At 48.4% G+C, this 6,808-nt stretch overlaps 1 pseudogene; it reads left to right on the forward strand.

Annotated features, from left to right (window-relative positions):
• The first annotated feature begins 5,683 nt into the window (after positions 1-5,683).
• LOC123187061 (subtilisin-like protease SBT5.4) overlaps positions 5,684-6,808 on the forward strand; it is a 31,741-nt pseudogene continuing 30,616 nt past the window's right edge.

The raw sequence follows: 6,808 nt of genomic DNA on the forward strand, positions 1-6,808 counted from the left end.
CATGAATAATAAACATTTATCATGAAATAAGGAAATAAATAATAACTTTATTATTGCCTCTAGGGCATATTTCCCTCAAGGAGAATATTTGAGTTACGAGTTTGGTCTACATTTGAAACAATGCGGAATAGTTTCACAACTCACGCCACCTGGAACACCACAGCGCAATGGTGTGTCCGAACGTCGTAATCGCACTTTACTAGATATGGTGCGATCTATGATGTCTCTTACAGATTTACCGCTATCATTTTGGGGTTATGCTCTAGAGACAGCCGCATTCACGTTGAATAGAACACCGTCAAAATCCATTGAGACGACACCTTATGAACTGTGGTTTAGCAAGAAACCAAAGTTGTCGTTTCTTAAAGTTTGGGGCTGCGATGCTTATGTCAAAAAGCTTCAACCTGATAAGCTCGAACCCAAATCGGAGAAATGTGTCTTCATAGGATACCCAAAGGAGACAGTTGGGTACACCTTCTATCACAGATTCGAAGGCAAGACTTTTGTTGCTAAAAATGGATCCTTTCTAGAGAAGGAGTTTCTCTCGAAAGAAGTGAGTGGGAGGAAAGTAGAACTTGATGAGGTAACTGTACCTTCTCCCTTATTGGAAAGTAGCTTGTCTCAGAAAACGGTTTCTGAGACATCTACACCAAGTAGTGAGGAAGTTGATGATGTTGATCATGAAACTTCAGATCAAGTTACTACAGAACCTCGTAGATCAACCATAGTAAGATCCGCACCAGAGTGGTACGGTAATCCTGTTCTGGAAGTCATGCTACTAGATCATGATGAACCTACGAACTATGAAGAAGCGATGGTGAGCCCAGATTCCGCAAAGTGGCTTGAAGCCATGAAATCTGAGATGGGATCCATGTATGAAAACAAAGTGTGGACTTTGGTTGACTTGCCCGAAGGTCGGCAAGCAATAGAAAACAAGTGGATCTTTAAGAAGAAGACTGACGCTGACGGTAATATTACTGTCTACAAAGCTCGACTTGTCGCAAAGGGTTTCCGACAAGTTCAAGGGATTGACTACGATGAGACCTTCTCACCCGTAGCGATGCTTAAGTCCGTCCGAATCATGTTAGCAATTGCCGCATTTTATGATTATGAAATTTGGCAAATGGATGTAAAAACTGCATTCCTGAATGGATTTCTGGAAGAAGAGTTGTATATGATGCAACCAGAAGGTTTTATCGATCCAAAGGGAGCTAACAAAGTGTGCAAGCTCCAGCGATCCATTTATGGACTGGTGCAAGCATCTCGGAGTTGGAATAAACGCTTTGATAGTGTGATCAAAGCATTTGGGTTTGTATAGACTTTTGGAGAAGCCTGTATTTACAAGAAAGTGAGTGGGAGCTCTGTAGCATTTCTGATATTATATGTAGATGAAATATTGCTGATCGGAAATGATATAGAATTTCTGGATAGCATAAAGGGATACTTGAATAAGAGTTTTTCAACGAAGGACCTCGGTGAAGCTGCTTACATATTGGGCATCAAGATCTATAGAGATAGATCAAGACGCTTAATTGGACTTTCACAAAGCACATACCTTGACAAAGTTTTGAAGAAGTTCAAAATGGATCAAGCAAAGAAAGGGTTCTTGCCTGTGTTACAAGGTGTGAAGTTGAGTAAGACTCAATGCCCGACCACTGCAGAGGATAGAGAGAAAATGAAAGATGTTCCCTATGCTTCAGCCATAGGCTTTATCATGTATGCAATGCTGTGTACCAGACCTGATGTGTGCCTTGCTATTAGCTTAGCAGGGAGGTACCAAAGTAATCCAGGAGTGGATCACTGGACAGCGGTCAAGAATATCCTGAAGTACCTGAAAAGGACTAAGGAGATGTTTCTCGTATATGGAGGTGACAAAGAGCTCATAGTAAGTGGTTACGTTGATGCAAGCTTTGACACTGATCCGGACGATTCGAAATCGCAAACCGGATACGTATTTACATTAGACGGTGGAGCTGTCAGTTGGTGCAGTTCTAAACAAAGCGTCGTAGCGGGATCGACATGTGAAGCGGAGTACATAGCGGCTTCGGAAGCAGCTAATGAAGGAGTCTGGATGAAGGAGTTCATATCCGATCTGGGTGTCATACCTAGTGCATCGGGTCCAATGAAAATCTTTTGTGACAATACTGGAGCAATTGCCTTAGCGAAGGAATCCAGATTTCACAAGAGAACCGGGCACATCAAGAGACGCTTCAATTCCATCCGGGACTTGGTCCAGGTGGGAGACATAGAGATTTGCAAGATACATACGAATCTGAATATAGCAGACCCGTTGAGTAAGCCTCTTCCACGGGCAAAACATGATCAGCACCAAAACTCCATGGGTGTTAGAATCATTACTGTGTAATCTAGATTATTGACTCTAGTGCAAGTGGGAGACTGAAGGAAATATGCCCTAGAGGCAATAATAAAGTTATTATTTATTTCCTTATTTCATGATAAATGTTTATTATTCATGCTAGAATTGTATTAACCGGAAACATAATACATGTGTGAATACATAGACAAACAGAGTGTCACTAGTATGCCTCTACTTGACTAGCTCGTTAATCAAAGATGGTTAAGTTTCCTAACCATAGACAAAGGAGTTGTCATTTGATTAACGAGGTCACATCATTGGTTGAATGATCTGATTGACATGACCCATTTCCATTAGCTTAGCACCTGATCGTTTAGTGTGTTGCTATTGCTTTTATCCATGACTTATACATGTTCCTATGACTATGAGATTATGCAACTCCCGTCTGCCGGAGGAACACTTTGGGTACTACCAAACGTCACAACGTAACTGGGTGATTATAAAGGAGTATTACAGGTGTCTCCAAAGGTAGATGTTGGGTTGGCGTATCTCGAGATTAGGATTTGTCACTCCGATAGTCGGAGAGGTATCTCTGGGCCCTCTCGGTAATGCACATCACATAAGCCTTGCAAGCATTACAACTAATGAGTTAGTTGTGAGATGATGTATTACGGAACGAGTAAAGAGACTTACCGGTAACGAGATTGAACTAGGTATTGGATACCGACGATCGAATCTCGGGTAAGTAACATACCGATGACAAAGGGAACAAACGTATGTTGTTATGCGGTCTGACCGACAAAGATCTTCGTAGAATATGTAGAAGCCAATATGGGCATCCAGGTCCCGCTATTGGCTACTGACCTAAGACGTGTCTCGGTCATGTCTACATTGTTCTCGAACCGTAGGGTCCGCACGCTTAAGGTTTCGATGACGGTTATTATGAGTTTGTGTATTTTGATGTACCGAAGGAGTTCGGAGTCCCGGATGTGATCACGGACATGACGAGGAGTCTCGAAATGGTCGAGACATAAAGATTGATATATTGGATGACTATATTTGGATAACGGAATGGTTCCGGGTGAAATCGGCATTTTACCGGAGTACCGGAGGGGTTACCGGAACCCCCCGGGGGTTAATGGGCCACATGGGCCCAAAGTGGAGAAGAGGAGGGGCGGCCAGGGGCTGGCCGCGCGCCCCCTCCCCTCTAGTCCGAATTGGACAAGGAGGGGGGGCGGCGCCCCCCTTTCCCTCTCTCTCTCTCTCTTTCCCCCTTCCGGAATCCTATTCCAACTAGGTTTTGGGGGGGGGGGGGAATCCTACTCCCGGTGGGAGTAGGACTCCCTGGCGCGCCCCCTCTAGGCCGGCCGCCCCCTCCCCCTTGAACCTTTATATACGGGGGCAGGGGGGCACCTCTAGACACACAAGTTGATCCTTGAGATCGTTCCTTAGCCGTGTGCGGTGCCCCCCTCCACCATATTCCACCTCGGTCATATTGTTGCAGCGCTTAGGCGAAGCCCTGCGATAGTAGAACATCAAGATCGTCACCACGCCGTCGTGCTGACGGAACTCTCTCCCCGGAGCTTTGCTGGATCGGAGCCCGAGGAGCGTCACCGAGCTGTACGTGTGCCAAGAACTCGGGAGCGCCGGAGTAACGGCGCCGGGATCGGTTGGATCGCGAGGAGAACGTACGACTACTTCCTCTATGTTGTGATCGCTTCCGCTTCAGGTCTACAAGGGTATGTAGACAACACTCTCCCCCTCGTTGCTATGCATCACCATGATCTTGCGTGTGCGTAGGAATTTTTTTGAAATTACTACGTTCCCCAACAATAATCACATATAACCCCGATAACTGCCACACGTGTGGTGTATCGGATAGTTGTGCCACACGCCTCGTGTGGCATGGACAGCAACCAGCCCACACACCTACGTGTGGGCAAAACAACTAATGCCCACACACATCTTTTTTTCCCTTCTGAACCCTCTCACACGCGTGCTTGTGGGCAAAGTTGATAATGCCCACACGCCCGTATGTCAGGCCTCGTACCCTTCTGGTCCCGCACGCGACGCGTGACGCCCACCGCGCGCCCGCAGTTGCCATGGTCCAGACCCTCGTCCATGTTCGTTTATCTGCAGTTGCCATGTCGCTGAACTACGGTTGCCGTTTCGGACAACTGCAGTTGCCATGGTTGCTCAACTGCAGTTGTCATGTTTGGTCTGATCTAATGTAGTTGCCATGATTTCATAACTTTAGGAGTTGCCACATACTAACACTAGGCAGTTGAGAGAGTTGTCATGTGCTCACAAGCATGCTAGGGCAGTTGCCATGTAAAAAGGAAGAGTTGCCATCTGCTTACGTGCACGTTAGGGCAGTTGCCATGGACATGCACGTTTGGGCAGTTGCCATGTATCATGCAAAAACACATGGCAACTCGATAAAAAGACAGTTGCCATCTGCTTACGTGTACACTAGGCAGTTGTCGTGTACCCTGCAAAAACACATGGGAACTCGGGTAAAAAAAGAGAGTTGCCACCTGCTTATAAAGCACACTAGAGGCAGTTGCCATGTGCGCTGCAAAAACACACGGCAACTAGTAGCTTACGTGTGGGAGAGGAGACGGGCGTGTGGGCGAGATGGCAAATGCCACACACCAGCCCTTGTGCGTGACTGAAAACTGGTGTGTGGGTGAACTGCTAAACGCCCACACACCGGCCCCTCCGTGTGGTAAAACGGATGTGTGGGCAAACTATGTCACACACCACACACACGCCTTGTCCTACGTGGCATAAAAAATCAGCCAGATTGTGTCAAGATTCGTGCATATAGTACTGGACGGTGATGGATGCGTGTGGTCGAGATGGTCAACGCCCACACGTGTGGGCGTTAACATTTCCGAAAGTAAATGATCAAAATCGAAACATAATCGAAAGTAAATAGTTACTACCGAAACCGAACCATGTCTATATATAAAACTGAACAAACCAAAGTACACAAACCGTATAAACCATACAAACCAAAACAAATCTAATAACAAAAAGAAAAAAAACAAATGCACTTCTTGACCAGCAGCAAGAGCGTTTTCGCCACCAGAACCGGCCCTTCCGCGCCGCCGCGCGTGCATGTGGTGCAACTTCATCCATGCTGCAGGGTGCAGGCGTTGGTATCCCATGTGGGCTCGTGGCCCTCGCGCTCGCGGAGAAGATAAGCAAATGATCCCATCCCTCCACATGCAACATCGATCTCCTCCACTAGTCCAGTTGACTTCTCCCGTCGTCGTCGACTCTCCGTCGATCGATCTGTATAAATTCCATGGCGGGCGACCCGAGATAAAACTCTAGCTGGGATCCTGGGACCATCGCCGGGCGAGGCGAAGATGGGGAGAGGAGCCGGCCGCGTTTTGCTGATTGCCATGGCGCTCCTCCTCGCGCTGCACACCAGGCCGGCATCGGCTCTCACCAAGGCATGTCTAAAACCCTCTCGCTTTCTCCATTCTCATCTTACTACTTGCTCTGTTGGACGCTAACGAATTTTAGCTTCTTGCATGAATGTACGTAGTCTTACTTGGTGATGGCCAGCCAACGGCCGGCCTCTTGGTCCGATTTGCTCACTCCAATCACCAGCCAGTAAGCTAGCTAGACTACCCAACACATACTCCTCCTCCTCTTTGTTAATACCTGATCAATTGCATGTTCTTCTCAAAGTACTACGTGAGTGCAGAAGAATCAAAGCTAGATGCCTGATTAGTTGCATGAAAACTGCACGCAGGTTCCGGATAATCTATACCTTCGAACAAATCAACGGGATCGGGCTGCAGATCGACACCGTTTTCGTACCAGACCTTAAACGTAAGCATAGTATATAGAGTAGTAGATTACATCAAGATCGTGAGAAACTGTTGATTAATCTGTTTGGGGCACGTATAGTGCTCACAGGGATACTGGTGATCGAAGACAAGCTTCGGCAGGTCAGAACGACCCACTCGTGGGGGTTCCTAGGCCTCAAGGGATCAGACGGCGAGACGTCCAACGAGTGGAGCAACGTCCCCAACTCCGGCGAGGGCGTCATCATCGCCAATGTCGACACGGGTGCAAAATATATCTCACCCACCTATGTGTAATGTGTGTATAACTTTAATCTTCGGCCGCCTCCCCCAGGCCGCCCCCGATCTCCCAAGGGGCCCGCACGGACCTCGTCATCGACTCGGCCCCGCCCCCGTCTTCCCCGACACTGATGCCTCCGCCGCCTTCTTCTCCGACCCCGGCTCTTCTATCGATCCCCGCGGTGGGCTCTGGCTTGGAGCAGGAGTCCCAGGTGGTCACCCCCCTGGCTGCTCCCCCTCTGCCACCTCGGGCCGTGGCCCTCTCCCGGCACCCCCGTTCGACCTCCTCTCTGGCGACCGCCTCGCGTCGGAGTGCTCGGCTGGACGCGGCGCGCCCGGAGGGCTGCCCGGTGCTGCCCATCTGCGAGCGGGCCGAGCTTCGTGCTGC

Source organism: Triticum aestivum, chromosome 2A (genome assembly GCF_018294505.1).
Source record: "Triticum aestivum cultivar Chinese Spring chromosome 2A, IWGSC CS RefSeq v2.1, whole genome shotgun sequence".
Taxonomy (NCBI): domain Eukaryota; kingdom Viridiplantae; phylum Streptophyta; class Magnoliopsida; order Poales; family Poaceae; genus Triticum; species Triticum aestivum.